Genomic DNA, 19,801 nt, shown 5'->3' with positions numbered 1-19,801 from the left:
CTTTTAATTTTATTTATTTATTTATTTATTTATTTTTGAGAGAGACAGAGAAAGAGTGTGAGTATATCCTAAGCAGTCTATATGCTGTCAGCACAGAGCCCAATGTGGGGTTTAAACTCATGAACTGTGAGGCGCCTGGGTGGCTCAGTCAGCTAAGTATCCAGCTTCAGCTCAGGTCATGATCTCACGGTTCATGGGTTCAAGCCCTGTGTCAGGCTCTGTGCTGACAGCTAGCCTGGAGCCTGTCTTCTGATCCTGTGACTCCTTCTCTCTCTCTGACCCTCCCTTGCTCATGCTCTCTCTCTCTCTCTCTCTCAAAAATAAAATAAAAACATTAAAAAAATTTTTTTAATTAAAAAAACAATAAACTCATGAACTGTGAGATCATGACCTGAATTGAAACCAAGAATTGAACTCTTAGCTGACTTAGCCACCAGGAGCCCAGTATGCTTTTAATTTTAATTACGTGTTTGGGAAATCTGATTAAAATGTAATCAAAATCTAAATAACTGAAAAATTTTGTTTTCAGCTTATGATAGTTTTCTAAGTATTTAAGCATTCAGCATATCATTTGATATATGATATTAAACCATTGAACATTAAGAAGATTACAAATAAATAAAAGCCATATGGTACTTAAATCAAAAGGGATAGAGACCTGTGGGGACAGAATGAAGAACCCAGACTTAAACTTAACGGATATATGGCTGACTAATTTATGACAAGGGCACCAAGATCACACAATGGGAAAAGAATAGCCTGTTCAATAAATTGTACTAAGAAGTTAAATATCCACATCCTAAACATGTAAATGGACCCCTATCTTACACCACTCAGATGATTAGGTCAAAATTAATCAAAGATTTAAATATAAAACCAAAAACTATAAAACTCCTAGAATAAAACATAAGATCTAGCATCCTCAACATTGGTCATGGCAATGATTTCTCAGGTAAGATACCAAAAGTACAGGAAACAAAAGTTAAAAATGATAAATGGAACCAGACTAAGGAACTTATGCACAACAAAGGATACTATCACACATTGGGAGGAAATATTTGCAAACCATGTATCTCTTAGGGATTTCATAAAATTTATAAAGAACTTACATAACTCAAAGCAAAAAAAGCAAATAATGCAATTTTAAAATGAGCAAAAGACCTGAATACACATTTTTACAGAGAAGACAAATAAATGACTAATAGATACATGAAAGTTGCCCAACATTACTAATTATCCGAGAAAAACAAATCAAAACTACAATACAATATTACCTCATCCATGTTAGGTTGGCTATAATCAAAAAGACAAGTGGTAACAAATGTTTCCAAGAATGTGGAGAAAAGTGAACCTTTATACATTGGTGGTATGAATATAAACTGATGAAGCCATTATGTAAAACTGTATTTTGGTTCCTTAAACCATATTACATTATGAAAAATTGAGCTATTAAATAATCCAATAATCTCACTCCTGGGTATGGATCCAAAGGATTTGAAATCAGTGTCAAAGACTTATCTATACATCCATGCTCATTACAGCATTATTCATAGCAGCCAAAATATAGAAACAATCTGTGTGTTCTATGATGGAAAATGTGATAAAGAAAAAGATCCCGTGATTTAATGCATGAACATGGATGAAACTTGAGGGCATTATGTTAAGGTAAAAATAAAACAGAGAAAGACAAATATAGTTTGGTACACAGGTGGAGTCTAAAAACATTTTTAAATGATTTCACAGAAGCACAACCAAATGTAGTAACTACAACGGGGAGGGGGGAATGGGATGATAGAAGTCAAGGGTACAAAAAATTAGAAATAGTTTAAAAATATCTCTCAAAAGATATTGCATAAGAACCTACTGAATATTAAAGTTAATAAAAATGAACATCTATTGAATACTTGTATGTGCTAGAAACTGTTTCCAGTGCCTTATCATGTCTTCTTTCTTGGTTTACCCCTATCACAGCACTGAGTTCATAGCGTTGTATTTTGTAAATAAGCAAACTCTACCACAAAGAAATTAACTTGTTCTGGGTTACACCCATGCATTTCCAGGCAGTTCCCCCCGTTTCCAATCTTAACCACTACGATGCCATGTCCCTTAGTCACACCCACATGTACTGAATGGCATTGAGTCACAGTCATATCTAAGTTGAGTGTCAATTCTCTGTAGACCTAAATGTATATATCCTGCACTTTGGCCAGTCTGCATCAAGATAGGGGGTTTATGCAAGTGAAAAATGGGGTTCTTATAGAAAAATGCTTCCTTAGTGTCTCACACAGCTACTCTGCTGACAGCAAGAAAGCAAGACTTCATTTAAAATTCAAAACTTTGAGAGGAAATATCTGAAGAAAATGTGTTTGCCCACTCCCATTATTCATATTTTGAATGACAGTAATAATGTGTGAAATAAATAACATGTTGGGTATAAAATTGTTTCAACTCATTAAAAAATATCTTACCTTCGAAAAAGCAAGAAATACAGAAACATGGGCAGTTCTGAATCATTGAATGTTCTTTTCAGAATTCAACTCTTTCCATTTAATTTTACTTTTATAATCACAAAACTAAGTGAAAATGGATACACAATGAGCCAAGACTACAGTCCTGGAAAGGACCAGTTTCACCCTGCCTCTCAGCATCAGCCAAGAGCACAAGTTTCCATCTTATTGTTACAGTCCTGTCGGTGCTTAATGTTCAGCTGCAGCAAAACTCACTTATGACTACAACTGTGACATGAACTAGAAAACATGTTTAAATATTCTTACCTAAATATCTGGACTGCTGTAGGGCAGAGTTATTTTGTTGTCCTTCTACGTCGATATCTCCTATTAGAGATTAATGCAAAAGCTGAATGGATTTAAAATTGAAGCCAATCTTTTGGACTAATGATTTCATAAACAGTCACTTTAACAGGTATGTCCGAACTGCACAGAATTGACCTGAAAGGTGTCCTCATATGGGTGAGGACAGTAGTGTCTCTATTTCTACTCTTACATTCTCAAATTGCCCTCCAGTCCTGGAGAGAAAGGTGTCATCCTTTCTCTCAGTGTTGCTCTCACATTCTATTTATGTACCTGATCTCATCCAGTATCTCTTTTGACCTTCTTTCCTCAATTTCTCCCTCTCTGCATTTTATTACTTACATAAGGACATATAACCCACTGTAGGCAAATGTTTCCACACACACTGAGTCCTCTTAACAATTTTGAAGGTAGAAAGAACACTAGCCTCCTATATCCTAAATCGGGCTTGATTGTACGTTTCCTGTCACCCAGCTCTGCAGAGACCACAAGTCAACAAAATGTAAATCTATGTCTCTCGTTGCTCTTCCATCTCTAAACCTCTTCAAAATTCTTGTCGGATTGAATCACTGCTGTCTTCTTTTTTAGATGCTATCATAATCTACCAACTTTCTGTGCCAGGACACATGGTCTGCACATGGCCTGGAGTCACCCACTCCTCTTCTGGTCTCATAGTTGCTCTGAGTGAGGTCAAAGTCAGGGCTTCTTTAGCAGTCTTCCTTAATCTCTAGTGACCTTTCTCTCAGTGCACTTGCACAGTCACACCTGGACCTTATCACAACTCAGATCTGCTCTACTTCTAAAATCTTTTACTTATATTTGCCTGTCTCTCTCAACAGCCTTTCCTATCAAAGTCATTATACCGAGAGCCATACCAGACTCTGCAATCTCTCAACTACATCATTTATTACAAATCTATCAGCTTTGTTCTGGACTCACTCCCTGTCCTATTCAATCTTGGCCCAACACCCAGATCATTAAGCTCCACAACTCTTCTCTCTGCACTATTTTATAGTCATCACACAAACCTTTCAAAATCCCATCCCCAGAGCAAGCTATGTCCTAGTTATTCAAGTTTCTGCTGCAGAAAAGCACCTAATAGGGAAGATGTATGCCACACAAAATTCATGGTTTCTAGCCCAGCTGGATCTCAAAAGCCTCCCGGGAAGCTTTCTAAGCATCACTAAGAAGCACGTACTCCATTTTCCTCAGTTGCTAGTCTCAACTTTCACATTTCTCAGAAAACCATTATTTGGCCACATCCTCTCTCAACCTCAGCACATCAAGTTGCCTTATATTTAACCAAGAACATTTAGCTAAAACAAAAATCATTCTCTCCTTTACAAAATTACCTATGTCTAGACTCCTCCTTTTCACCTAGGTATTTGTCTTAGAAAAATATACACAGCTCCTGTGTGTGTCTCTTTTAGTCTCACACAACATTTGTAACACCAGAAGTGTGGGGTTTTATCACACACAAGCAATTTTATAACATGAGCTGGATGCCAACAATTCAGCTCAATGCTGACACTATCTACCTGGAAATAGCCTCAGATCTCACAAGTTAAGTCAAGGCTCATCCCTTTAATACTGTTTCTCTGCCAATTTCAGATGTCACTAGCAAGGCTTGGTTGTCCCCTGACAACCCTATACATTGACTGACTCCCTATGCATTGAAGGTTCAAATGACCTTTTCCTCCTATTTAATCAATTTGCTAGAATGGCTCAGACAAAAATTTTACTTACTAGATTACCAGTTGATTATAAAAGGCTATAAACTCAGGAACAGCCCAATGGAAGAGCTGTGCAGGGCAGGATATGGAGAAAGTGAGTGGAGCTTCCATGCCCTCTCCAGACACTGCTCTCCCAGCACCTCCAGATGTTCACCAACACAGAAACTCTCCAAGTCTCATACTTCGGGGTTTTAATGGATGCTTCCTGACACAGGCATAATTGATTGAATCCTTGGCCATTGGTGATGGATTCTACTTGCAGCCCCACCTACAACACAGTGGAGGTATGGGGAGGGGATGGGACTGAAAAGTCCAACTTTCTAATCACAAGGTTGGGTCTCCAGGGAACTTGCCCCTATTTTTTTGATAGTTTTTTCAATGTTTATTGATTTTTGAGGGAGAGAGAGAGCTTGAGCAGGGGAGGGACAGAAAGAAAGGAAGACATGGAGAGAAAGGAAGCCTCTAGGCTCTGAGCTGTCTGCGCAGAGCCTGACACAGGGCTCAAACTTAGGAACTGTGAGATCATGACCTGGGCCTAAGTCAGACACTTAACTGGCTGAGCCACCCAGGTGACCCAGGTTAGTCCTTCTTTTAAGTAAGGTCTAAAAATCACCTCAACAACATAACAAAAGACACCTTCATTTGTTGTCACCACTTAGGAAATTCCAAGGGTTTCAGGACTTCTGTGTCATAAATGGGGGTAAAGACTATATATATATATATATATATATATATAAAAAATATACAATAATATATGATATATAATTATACATAACAAATATTATAATAATATAGTATATTACAAACCACAAATTTACACTGAGTAAAAAGATGGTGTGCAGGTAACTTACGAGAAATATTATCCCAAAGAGGGGGTATGAGAGGGATGAAATAGGATGAAATAAGAAATAAGGGAAAATTAATGCAAAGATTAGCTTTTGACTTTACCACATGGACAACAACTGTTTCTTGGTCACCTGCAATCTTCTCAGAAGCCTTAAGAATTATCAAGAAGACAAAAATCAAAATTATTCCTTGTTCAGCTCTCATCATGAGTTGGACAAGGATGGTCCGATGAGCAACTGCTCTCTAGTATACATCCCTAAATTTTCTCATGAGTGTCCGACTAGGTGTTCAGTAGTCTACTGAGAATCTCCTCTCGGAATGTCATCTGAAACTCAACATGCTGAAAAACAACCTGTCATTATTACTCCCCACTAGTACACCCAGACAGACAGACACACACACACACACACACACACACACACACACACACACACACCCCTGCTCTGGCAATAGCCTCTCCATTATCATCTACCTACCTGCCTCAGCCATAAAACCTTAAATCAGTTAGGATTCTTCCTTTTTGGTATTTTAATTTCCTATTTCATAATTTCCCTTTGAGCTTTACCTCCTGAATAGCTTTTAAATTAATTTCTTCTGGAGTCCCTGGGCGGCTCAGTTGATTGAGCACCTAACTCTTGCTTTCAGCACAGGTAATATTCCCAGGGTTCTGGGATCAAGACCCACAAGGGACTCTGTAATAAGTGTGGAACTTGTTTAAGATTCTCTCTCTCTCCCCTTCTTCCTACTCATGCTCTGTCTCTCTAAAAAAATAAAATAAAAAATAAAATAAATTAATATCTTTCTTTGTATTCCTACTGCCACTATCTTATTTCAGATTCTCATTGGTTTTATCTCTGGTTACTCTAATTCCTGCATAACCAGTTTCACTAGTTTCTGTCTGATTGCTCTTCAATTACTTCCAGTATGAGATTTTTAAAGTCTAAAGCTGAGACCCTGAGACAAAGACTTAGGTGCAGTCAGTTTATTCAGGATGTTATCTTAGAAGGTACAAATAAGGGAGTAGGAAAAGTGAGGGAGAAGTTTCATTAAAGAATGCTCACCTGTTTTTTTTCTAATTACCCCTAGACATTTATTTTAAATGTCACACTCCTGTGTTCTCACAACACCCTGTTGAACTCTGTATTGTTAATCTTAACTCTATAATCTAATCACTAATCTACTCATCTTCTCTAAATTATTAATCCCCAGAAGACCATATCCTGATCCTTTACATCATGTCTGATACACTGATTGCTTAATTAACACTTCATGACTAAATAAATGAATGGATATTTTTATTTTATTTTTATAGATGAGGAAATTAAGATCAAAAGTAATCAAAGAGTTTGTTCAATATCTCAAACCTTGTAAATTAGAGAGCGGTTCTCACACAACTGTCCTTTATTCCCTGTCCAGAGAAGTAGACCTTGCTCAAATTATTATTTCTATCACTGTTACTACTGTTACTATTACTGCTGTTGCTATGGCTATTCTATTTCACCTCCACACACTCTTTTCCTCCCATACATAAGCAAGCTTTCCCTTGTAATTTGAGCCAGTTGAAGGTGGTAAGATAGAATTTCATCTGACCTTGATGTTCTTCTAGTTTATACATTAATCTTAATTTTCTTTTTATTCCCACATATCCCTAATGTGAGGTTTATAATTTCCTGAACATTTCCTTTTCATTTCCTATGGTTGAGCTCTCATCTTTAACATTTTGATGACAGTCTTGCTACATAGTCCAGTGGCTTTGTACATATGTGTTGCTGTTGTTGGCGTATTTCCTTTGTGTTTCATTTAATTCTGGTTAACGCTTACCTTTCCTTCCTGAAAGATTGTCTGTCCTCTTCCCATTTCTCAGCCAGTGCCCCCTTCCTCTCCTACTACCTAAGGCTTCTCCTTTAACTATGTACTGCCATAAACTGGATACTTGGATGGGGATTTCCCCATTTATATTTGCAAACCACACCTCATTTAAAAATTTAATGATATATTTACAATTATATGAAGACTGTTTTACTTGGACATCCTGTTATCAACTTAAATCCAACTTAATTCTCTCATTTCTTTCAACTTTTACCACTAATTTTGACTCCTTTACCAGTCAACAGTCTTGGTTCCATTCTGCCTTCAACATAAAGCACTTGTTTGTGCCTTAAATAACTTGACTCTGATCTTACTGTATCCTACAACCCTGTGTAGGCAACCTATTTAGACACTTGTGACAGTCAACTATACCTAAACACTTTGTCACTCCTCTGTTCCTAAGTTTATACAAGATAACATCCACATTTCTGGGCCTGCCACTCTAAGGAGGCACATGAAACCCTGTGAAGGCTGTGGCAATGTGGTGTAGTGGTCAGAATCTGGGCTCTGAAGGCAGATCCCCGTATCTCACATCTTAGAGGTGTGAACTGGACACAGGTGCTTCACTCCTCTGAGCCTCAGTGTTTTCCCATGTCGACAGGGAAGATGGTCAAATTGAGATAAAGTGCAAACCTGGCACGAAATATTGCAACTGCTCAATATATGGTGGTGGTCACTCATTTCTAAAACACAGCCTCATCTCCAGCAGTCAGACCTACTCCCTGACTTCCAGGTCTGCCTACCACACTTAGGCCTGAGTTACTTTCCCCACATAATTACCTCTACTTTACATGACTGTTCACCTCTTTAAATAATCAAATTCTACTCATTCTTCAAAATCATGGTCTCAGTCTAACTTGCCTAGAATGCTTATCTTATTTATTGTTTTCCGTTTGTTTTGACAGTGAATGAGTTCTCCCTATTCTGAGATCATTTAAGAGGTAAAGGTATTTTTGCATTACTCCATTGAAGCTGACTCTTAGCAAGATTCTATACTTTGTTGCTCATGGTTCCAGAATAAGGCAGTTTGTTTCTCTCTAACCAGAACTTAAGCTTCTTGAGGACAGGAGGAGGTGTGTTTTTTCATTCCTTTCTACACTTTGTGCATATTAGTTGGTTAATTCATTGACCTTCATGAACAGGCTATAAACATAGAGCAGATGTTTCACCTGTGCCCAGGGCACATGTTCTTATTTCTGCTATCAGCTATTTCAACACACACTTTATATATGTATATATTTCCAAATTTCTGTAACTTCTTAAGATATTCAGGGACAGAGAGCAGTTACTTTTCCTTATGATATAATGTTTCTTAAAAAAAATCTTTGGGGCATCTGGGTGGCTCTGTAAGGTAAGCATCCGACTTCAGCTCAGGTCATGATCTCATGGTTTGAGAGTTTGAGCCCTGAGTCGGGGTCTGTGCTGACAGCTCAGACCCTGGAGCCTGCTTCAAATTCTGTGTCTCCTTTTCTCTCTGCTCCTCCCCCACTCATGCTCTGTTTCTCTCAGTCTCAAAAATAAAATAATTTTTATAAAATTAGACATGACCAGAGATAGAACTCTAACCTTTGCCTCTTTATGTCCAGCAAGTGTGTGACTCACTTACTCCTGATTTCAAACCAGCCAACAGTGTCCACAGGTAAAAAGCATGGCACACACACACACGTACAGTCAGAATGAGCTCATAAACAGCAATTAGTTTTGAGCCTTCTGTTTTGTCCCAAGGATTGTATGTTTGATACTCCCTGCACCTGATCACTAATAAGCCTAAAATGAAAGAGCACCTTTTAAATGTAGGGGGAAATGTAACAATTGACCATGTTAACCTTTTTCTGTCTCATGGTATTATACTCCAACATATGGCTTGAATATTTATCAAATTCTTCTTTTAGCGCACTTCAGGTAGATCTTATTAGGTTTTAAAAATTAAATGATCATCTGAAGCAGGGAGAAATGTGCAGACAACTGGATACACTTGAATGTCAAATATTAATATTATGAATAATTATCTTAGGTTATTTTAGTATATTTTGCCAGGTTGCACTTCTTTGGAGATATTTCTATGGGAATTATTTTAAAGTCATACACAGAGCTCTATAAAGTCCCTAAATCTAATAAATGACACAAAAATGAATTATTTTGCATATAACTTAACTCCTTTCCATCCAATTTTTTTTCCTTACTGCTTCTAAAAAATGTTATAAAACAACAGTGGTTAATACTTTATACAGTCGACTCTGCAGTAGGCATTGTTCTGTGAGCACTTCATGTATTAGCACATTATTATGTTCCTTGTGTCACAAATAAAAAAGATTAAATGACATATCTAATATAGTGCTATTTTATTATTTCATATATTTCATAAATATTTAGGAACAGTGACCATGTATGAGTCATTATCTTCACATGTATTTTTGCTTTGTCCTGATTCTACCAATTATTATTTTTCTGGTCCATTTTTATTGAATACCTATTGGAGGCTCTAAGAACTTTGGAATGTAACATATATATGCACACACGTGTATATTTGGATGTATGTGTACACACACCCATGTATTCATAAAACAAAACACTCCTATAGCTGATTTTGAAATCAATTTATGTGTTTTATTTCCCACTCCTCCCTGCCTGGTACAAATGCTGCAGCCATGGTCCTTCCCCCAGCTTCAGTGCTCGGACATACACAGGTATTAATCATGGTCCTCCCCCCAGCTTCAGTGCTCGGACATACACAGGTATTAATCATGGTCCTCCCCCCAGCTTCAGTGCTCGGACATACACAGGTATTAGCTCATGGTCCTTCTGTAACATCCTTCTTTCTCTATTCATTTGAAGTCTGTCCTGTAGGTCCCAAATCTACTTAAATATTTTAACCCTGATATCCTTTCTCCTCTGAAATCCTGCACTTATTATTCTTTTATGATCACATCAAGGACCATAATATATACTTCTAAATCCTGTGAGGCACTTAACACTGTCTAGGACTTCATAATGAATACCAATTGCTTATTTGATTGATTAATAAGCACAATTGTCTTTTTATTTCCTCACATTTCCATTTCATAAAAATCCAGCTTAAGAATTATTATTACCATAAAGAATAGTTAGAAGAGACCATGTCCTTGGCTTGTGGGAAAGAGAGTTAGCATATCCTTATTAAACATCAAATTAACTTATAATTATATGTTATAAGATAGCCAGCCAAAATATAATTGAGTGGGTAAAATACTTCACTAATGTTATATAAGTTATTTTCTCTACATATACCGAAGACACTTACCAGGTTTTATAAATGTGCATTTTACTTAAAAAAAAAATGTTTTCCCAAATTGCTCCTTTACAGGGGATTTGCTTTCCTCCTAGGTGAGTCATCTTTTCATAATGATTCATAATCTCCTTTTCCAGAATCCCTTAAAATCACAATCTCTTTTAAAAGAATAATTTTGAAGGAGAAAGGCCTTTAGTACATTTCCCATTGTTTGTAATAGATTCCAAATGGTTGTTGAGATACATGAATTTGACTTCAACCTTAGAGATGAAACAATCAAGTGAACAAAACAAAACAAAACTTGTGTGCTAATGGTCCTACCATGGACATATTGATGCTACACCACAGGGTCTTTGTGTAAACAAGTCTTGAAAGTATTCTCTTAGAGGCAGATACTCCAGGACTATTAGGGAAGAGTTGAAATTCTCTACATCAAGTGTGGAACAAAAGCCAAATACTCCCTTATGCATAACAGTGTCCAGAACATTTGCTTCTTTGTTGGTACAGTGGCAGGACTGTGTTGCTCATGTTTCCACTCTCAGCTCGAGCATTGTGGTATAAAGGGGTTGGCAAATGAAGGCCCATGGCCCAAATTCCTTCCTCTCTCACCTGATTTTGTAAATACGGTTTTATTTTTAACATAGACACATCCATTCATTCTCATAGTGTCTTAGCCTCCTCTCAAGGTGCAGCGGCAGAGCTGAGTGATTGTGACAGACACCATATGGCCTCCAACTAAAATTTTCACTATCTGTTTCTTAAAAAGGTTTGCAAAACTCTACAGTATAGGATTTAAACTTCTTAGTCTCATGTTTACCTGATAAACACATGCCATCTCTGTCCTTATCAATGGCTTGGAAGAATCAGTAAAAAGGACAATGCGACTGAAAAGGTAATGAGTTAACCAGTAAGTCTTACCAAGCATGCATACCTGCTGTTATAATTTCCACTATTATTATATTATCATTGGTGAAGGTTATTGAGCATTTATGGTGTGACAAGCACTTTACAGGTGGTATCTCACTTATTCCACACAAATGAGTTTGTGACATAGATATTATGTAATCTCAGTTTTGGAAATGATAAAACTGAAGAGGGGTGAGTTTGGGTAACTTGCCTAAAGGAACAGGCAGGAAAAGGGCTAGGGATAGGTGGGACAGGAGTTGGAAACAGATCTATTCAACTCTACGATGCATATTCTCAACCACTGTATTCACCACACAACCCCATGGACTAGAGAGGAAAATAAGAAATATAGAAGATCTAGCCCTGCCTACCCTTCAACATGCTTCTAAATGTGTTACAGACGAAACATATACATCATAAAAATCTATATAGAATTTGTGGTAGGCACTATTCTCAGAAATTTAAATGCTAATTTAGAGAGAAAGGGAGAGAGGGAACACAAGAAAGGCAGAGAGAGAAGGAGAGAGAAAGAGAGAGAGGGAGAGAGTAAGAAAGAATCCCAAGCAGGCTCCACACTATTACTGCAGAGCACAATGTGGGGCTTGAACTCCCAAACTGTGAGATCATGATGTGAGCCAAAATCCAGAGTCAGATGCTTAAATGACTGAGCCACCCAGGAGTCCCTCTTCTCAGAACTATATACTTATTATTCCATTTGATTTCCGAAACGTTTTGGACTGAGCTCCGTTATCTACCACTTTATAGATGAGGAGCAGAAAGGTTAGGTCACTTGTTCAAGGCTGTAGGGTCTCTGGCTACGTTACTTCACCCTATGATAAACAACCAATACCCACACAACTGAAGCTTTCAAATGATTTTTAAGTACCTTACTCTTAAATATGACCAGATATCAGGAAATATTGAATATTTAAGGAAGCATTCTAACATGGAAACAAGCAAACATAAAGGAAGGAATTAAAGAGATTGAAGAAAACTTAAAAAAATCTATAAATGCTACACTGGAAAATAAGAAAAGATGTTTCATCTATGAAACACTAATAGAACACTAATTTTTGAAAGAAAGGATATTCAAAGCATAAAAAATGGGTTTTGGAAAATGAGACTATAAGGGCACAACAAAATCAGAAGAAATAGAGAAAATAAAACATCAAAAACAAAAATAACAAGGCAATAATAGAAAATGGTAATAATATAGAAAGATTTAAAACCCTAAGATGTACCACGAGAGCCAAAAGTTTTCAGATGAATCATTTAAGACAATTTTTCAGAACTGAAGGACTTAAGTTTCTAAAATGAACAAACCCCACTGGCAACCCGCGCAATGAATGCATAAAGACGTATCAATAAATGTTATCATTAAAATGGACAAAACCAGGCACACACAAAACTCAAACACTTGCAGAGATAAAAAAAAAAAAAAAAAAAGTAGTTCACTTTTAAATACATTACAACAGAACAACTTAGGATCTCTAAGTGGTATCAGAAGCTTAAAGAAAATGGTGCAATTCTACATGAATTATAAGTTCTGAGCACAGAGATAAAGCTTTCCACTAGGAGTTTCATATTGTCAGTTTCTCTTTGTGCATCTAAGAATTTTGCCTTGTCTATTTTCTTTGCTATGTAACATTTTATCTGCATTTCTTCATATTTATTGTGCCTTTCCCCCAATATGTATTCTTTCTGTACCTTTTTAATCACTGTATATTGAATTCTGTTTTAATATTTATAAGGTCACCTCTAGTCTGCATTTTTGTACATCTATCTCTTAGAGCTTTGGATACTTCGTGAGTTTCAACAGTCTGATTATTTTATTTAAGAAATGGGCCTTATAAATATTGAGGATATTTAAATACATTTTTCTATCAATATTGAAAATTTAAGTGTCCATGATGTTGCACATGCTCTTCCCAACTGTTACTTTGAAAATGACAAGGACTTTAAATTTCATTATAAAGTATTTTCATTTCTATTAAGAAATAAGGATGCATGGTAAAATTTTCAGAGCAAGTGAGAAAAAGATCCCATTTAAGTTAGAATAATGATGCTGAAGTTAATGAGGATGTATTGTACATTTGGGAACTGTGTTTGGAAGGTGTGGCAATTCTTGCTAAGGAACTACTATAATAATTTAAGAGAGAGATGATAATTACTTGATCAAAAGCAAATCAGGGAGTAAGAGATGATAAACTGAATAAGAGGCTCAAGGAGGTAGAGATGGGAGGCTGTTAAAGATGTTGGGGGTTTGATTTGGGGTAAGTGGAAGATGATAGCGACACTAATTATCACTGGAAGAGAAAAATAAGGTTTGTCTACACATTGATTTGAAGCATCTCAGGAATCAGAACTCTAACCCAGGGTTGCAAACAGAAACTCATGAGTCAATCTTAGTGTAAAATTTCCCCATAATCCTGCCTTGACCTTGTGATTGGATTCTATAAATAGCCTTTTACCTAACTGATCCTTTTACCAAGTACCCACCTGTAAACCTGTTCCTCTCAGATTTTTCTCCAGTTTCAAGGACTAAGATGCTTTCTCTAATCCCTATAGCTCCATTGAATAATGTCAGGTTCCTGTTAATCCCCTAATTTTAACTCCTCATTTCTTTGGATCCCTTATCTCTGTTGGAAATCTGTTAAAGTTCTTGGATGTGGATAATAGAAACCAATTCTGGCTAACTTATTCAGTAAAATAATCATATAGGTACCACAAGGACCCAAAAGGGAAGCTAGAAAACCAGATTTAAACAACCGTCAGAACCCAAGGATTGTGAGAAACACAGCCCAAGACCATGAAAAGGGTTGGTTAAGACTCAGCTTTGGGTCTTGCTACCATGATACTGCAGGACTTCCAGGTCACCATAGAAGACACTTGAAACCACCACTCCAGACAGTTGATACCACAAATGTTCCTGGGCATAATATCTAACTGACATCAGGGCACCTGGGTGGCTCAGTCCGTTGGGTGTCCAACTTCAGCTGAGGGCATGATCTCACAGTTCCTGGGTTTGAGCCCCATGTCGGGCTCTGTGCTGACAGCTAGCTCAGAGCCTGGAGCCTGCTTCAGATTCTGTGTCTCCCTCTGTCTCTGACCCTCCCCTGCTCATGCTGTCTTTCTCTTTCTCAAAAATAAAATAAAACATTAAAAAAATAAAAATAAAAAAAAAATAAACTGACTGACATCATTTTCTCCAGGTTCAAACTCCTTGTCAGACATGTTCTCTGGCTGTACTTAGGTCAAATATAAGTACCTGCTCATATACTTGATGTCAGATATAGAAACAGAGATTGTCACCCCTCTTCAGTCTCTCTAGTAAGGGGAAGGCATTGTGTCTTATAAAAATACTCAACAAATATTCATTAAGTATATACCAGGCGGGCCAACTCTAGGCACAAGGGTACAGTAGTATACAAAACAAGCAGATATTCTTACCCTCATAGACTTGCAAGATAAAGGAAAAGAAAGTTTCTGGCATGCCTTTGCCTGAAGTTTTTCCTCCCAATCTTTATGAACTAGTTTCACAAAGATCCAAACTCTAGACAAATGATTGACTGATTTTCTGATATTTATGTTTCCTTTCCTTAAGAATTCAGGTCACCAACAGGTTTGGAGATACTATCTAATAATAGATATGTTCTAAAAGTTTGAAAAGGCAGCTAAACCTCCATTTTTTAAAAATGTTTTATTTATTTTTGATACAGAGAGAGACAGAGCATGAGAGGGAGAGGGGCAGAGAGAGGAGGAGACACAGAACCGGAAGCAGGCTCCAGGCTCCAGCCATCAGCACAGAGCCTGACACGGGGCTCAAACCCATGAACGTGAGATCTGACCTGAGCCGAAGCTGGAGGCTCAACTGACTGAGCCACCCAGGCGCCCCTAAACCTACATTTTTCTTTTTAGCTCTATACTTCCCATAAGCTCATTCCCCTCAACTTCCTACTTGAATCCATGTCAATTTTTTGGTTCAAAGCTCACATGCATAGTCAAAACCTCAAACATATTTTTAAATGCTTATTTATTTATTTATTTTGAGAGAGGGGAGAGGCAGAGAGAGAGTGAGTGAGACAGAGACAAATAATTTTCACCATCATACAAATTAAACAGAAGCATGAGACTTGGGGGAGATGAAGTAGGAAGTTGAGGGGAATAAGCTTATGGGAAGTACAGAGCTAAGAAGGAAAATGGAGGTTTAGCTGCCTTTTCAAACTTTTAGAACGTATCTATTATTAGATAGTATCTCCAATCCTGTTGGTGACCTGAATTCTTAAGGAAAGGAAACATAAATTTCAGAAAATAGCAGGCTCCATGCTATCAGCATGGAGCTCCTATTTGGAGCTCCAGCTCATGAACCATGAAATCATGACATCAGCCAGGATCAAGAGTCAGATACTTAATTGACTGAGCCACCCAGGTGACCCAAATCCTCCAATATTATACAAACAACTAATCCTTATCTCTGTAGGTTCAAATCTAGACCTTACCACAGGAGAATATTCCAACTTAACCATTTCTCACCCAATTTCCTAGTTGGGGATTGGGGAGAGAAATGCAGTTTGCTTATTAATTCAGAACACCCAGATATAAGGGATAAAGACCTGAAGTGTTTCATGCAAATGTCTAATAATCCCAGTCCCCTGAAGCCCACATGGAGGAAGCTGAAGGGCTTAATTCTGAAGTCTATAATGAACAATGAAATATCCCCAGAACCAAGATGATGAATAGCATCAAGTATAAATTAATTATCATAGCAATGATACTTCAAGTACCTAAGGGTTAGGCAGCTTCACCAAGCTGTGCCCCTAACCAGTATATATGTCTTGCTTACATGAAGGTAAGTATTCCAACTCTGAAACAACTCAATTTACAAATGAGCTTTGGAAAGGCAGTGTTCTACCATGTTATAATTTTTTGTTTCAAGACTGGGTTTATAGGGCCACCTAGGTGGCTCAGTTGGTTAAGCATCTGACTCTTGATTTCAGCCCAGGTCATGATCTCATGGTCTTGAGCTCAAGTCTCTAGTTGGGGTTCATGCTCAAAGAGCTTCCCTCACCCCTTCATCTGTGTGTGTGTGCATGGGTATGCACATGCTCTCTTTCTCTCTCAAAATAAATAAATTTTAGAAAAAGACATGTTTTATAAAAGTTCTCACCCTTACTAAGCTCATCATAATTACTTTTAGATTTTAAGATTCATGAGCTTTATGTAGGCAAAGATTGAAAATATATATAATCAAAACAGTTATAATGTTTTTATTAGTTTTAACATTTTTTGGTTTCTCACAGTGAAGAAGGACTGGACTACTAAAACCTTCAAAAGAAGAAAATAAGCATTTTCCAGGCCTAGATGTCAAAATGACAGCAGAGGCTTAAACTGTGACTGAACCATGTTGCTGAAAAAAATAGCAGTTTCCTAGGAGACGTACATGAACCAGAATTATAGGACTCTTTAACTGCCAGAGATGATTTTATACAACTTGTCAATTACCACCTTGTGGTAAAATTTCACTTTGAATATCTGTACAAACTACTAAGAAAGAAGCTGAAACATAGAGCTAATTCATTGATTTACTCAGAAAGTAATTATAGAGAGCTAACTCCAGGCTAGCAATTCTCCTCTTAGCTGAGTGTGCAGAACTAAAATAACTGATAGAAACCTTGCTTCTCTAGAACTGACAACCTGAGTTATGGGAGAGCATTGATTAAAGGAAAAGTTGTATGGATTATAAGGTCATATGTTTAGGTCTGTGGCAGTGTGGAAATAAAGCAGATTTCAAGAATAAGGAGCCAGGAGTTGGGGGGGTGGATCACATTAAATATGGTGGACATAGAAGGAGACTCAGAGGAGATAAAAGTGGAGCAGAGACTCATGCAATGAAGGAGGAACCGAGGGAGTCATTCAAATAGATATGTCAGGGGGACAAGGAGCCTGTGAAGCTAATGGCAGCCACATATCTGGTGGGTGTGACACTGGGAGGTGTTGAGAGCCAGCTGATCTGGCTCTAGCTGAGTGAGAGGGTAAACAGGAGGGAAGCAGGAGCTTCAGCTGTGGAAGTAACAAGACCAGACCAATCAAGGATGTGTAGGCCACAGTAAGGACTTGGGATTTAATTCTAAGGGATATAGGAAATGAAATAGGGAAATTTCAACAGGTGAATAAACAGTCTGACTTTATTTTATTTTTTTCTTTTTCTTAATGTTTATTTTTGAGAGCGAGTGTGTGTGCACCCAAGTAGGGGAGGGGCAGAGAGAAAGGGGGATGGAGAATCTGAAGCAGGTTGTGTGCTGACAGCAGAGAGCCTGATGCAGAGCTCGAACTCAAAAACCATGAGATCATGACCCGAGCAGAAGTCAAAAGCTCAACTGGAGGAGCATCCAGGCCTCCCCTGACTTAATTTGAAAATAGGTTACTCTAACGAATCTGTGCAGGAATGCAAAAAATCTCTTAAGAAGTGAGACTATGATACATATTGTTGATATCATCTATATGTGGAATCTAAAACAGAGAATAGGGGGTGGTAACCAGAAGCTGGCCAGGCGCAGGGGTGGTGGTAAGGGAATTAGGAGAACGGGGGTCAACGGGTACAAATGCTGTTAGATGAGTCAGTTTTGGGGATCTGATGTACAGCATTGAGATTATAGTCAATAATACTGTATTATATACTTCGCTGTTGCTAGGAGACAAGACCGTAACTGTTCTCACCACACAAAAAAGGAATAATTATATGACATGATAAGCATGTTAGCCAAGGCTATGGTGGTAATTATAATAAATACATGTATCTAAATCAACACGCGGTACACCTTAAATTTACAGAACGTTTTAAGTCAGGTATATGACAATTAAAAAAAGATGCAAGAATATGCTCTTAGAACAGTACTGGAATTGGCATATTACATGTGTTATCCTTTTTTCTGATTATTCAGTTAATTTTCTATGGTCTCCTCTTTTATAGATTTTTGACAGGAGAGATCCTACAGTTTTCATGATAGTCTATGATTCCAACAATATTGTGGTTTTTTTTTTTTCCCAAACTGTCACTGATGTAATTATTTTCTGCCTTCCCAAAATTCTCGTATCCAGACTCTACTTCTGATTACATTTTTAGTAAGCATAGCAGAAAAAAAGAAAAAACCAAAAATTTCTGTTGCATGAAAAACTTATCTCTAAATCTTACATATCTTATAAATCTTGATAACAAGGAATTTTTTGCATTCTAAAAAAGGAGAGGGGCCTCAGAAATACTGATGACTTGTCGTCTGAGACAGAAAGAATAAAGGATCAAGGGGGTAAAGAGGAGGTTCTAAAACTTTCAGCCATCCTCTGATTAGTATACATGGGGGGGGGCACTTCTATCTTTTGCAGAGGACTCACTCATCAGGAATCAGTTCATCAGGTGGGATCACTGGGACTCTTCCTAGCTCGGCAACCAGGTCAGACTCCCAGGCCTGACTCATTAGCACTAATGAGTCCCTGGCAGTCTGTTGCCCACAGTGGCCACAGCAATTGATTTAGAGGGGAGCACATGATCCCAGTCAAACCTTTTGGAGCAGATCTCAAGGATTGGAGAAAGCTGAGACAAAGAATGCTCTTTCTTTCCATTGAACATGAAGTGTGAGTTTATATGGCTAGACTTGTTGCAGTAAGTCACACCTTCCAGAGAAGAGAATGAATCAAAAGAATGGAACTAAAAAAATTCAAGGAAAGAAACCACCCCTTGGTGTTAGTACTTCAAACTTTGACTTGAATTTCACCTAAAGCCATTCTTTCTTTCTATTTCTCCCTTTATGTGAGCCATAAAATTAATTTTAAGTTAGATTTGGCTTAGTTTTCTGATACTTGAAACTAAAAATGTGGTAATGAATATATATTGAGTTCAGACAATCTTGAAATGTATATGAATGCTAAATTCAGTAACACATAACACTCAGTATGAGAATTTTATTCTCCTAGATAGTAGGCAACATGTCTTTTCACCTAGCGAATGGAGAACTGTAAGTTAACATACATAAACTAAAATTAGCAAGCTCTGTCAAAACCCACAGAGAAATAGGAACACAGAAACCCAGACTTTGGATACAGTGCTGGACGGGGGAAAATGAGATTGATATGGTCTTCAGAGCACAGAACCAAGGGGACACCTGAATGCCAGAGCCAGGTAGACAGTCTGTCAAAAGGTTCACATCACAGAGGTGAGTTATTAAGTCAGGGTACAACTAAGAGGCAAAAGACCACAAGGACACCTAAATGTGAAGGTTTGAAATGGATATTAAAAAGGTAAGACTTAAAAAGGGTGCCTGATAACTTGGGGATTAGCTGCAGTGCTCTTTATAGGTCACCTCTGGAGTCAGCAG

This window comes from Suricata suricatta, chromosome 7, assembly GCF_006229205.1.
Source record: "Suricata suricatta isolate VVHF042 chromosome 7, meerkat_22Aug2017_6uvM2_HiC, whole genome shotgun sequence".
Taxonomy (NCBI): domain Eukaryota; kingdom Metazoa; phylum Chordata; class Mammalia; order Carnivora; family Herpestidae; genus Suricata; species Suricata suricatta.
The sequence above is the reverse complement of the archived record's forward strand: the minus strand, read 5'-3'. Positions refer to the sequence as shown.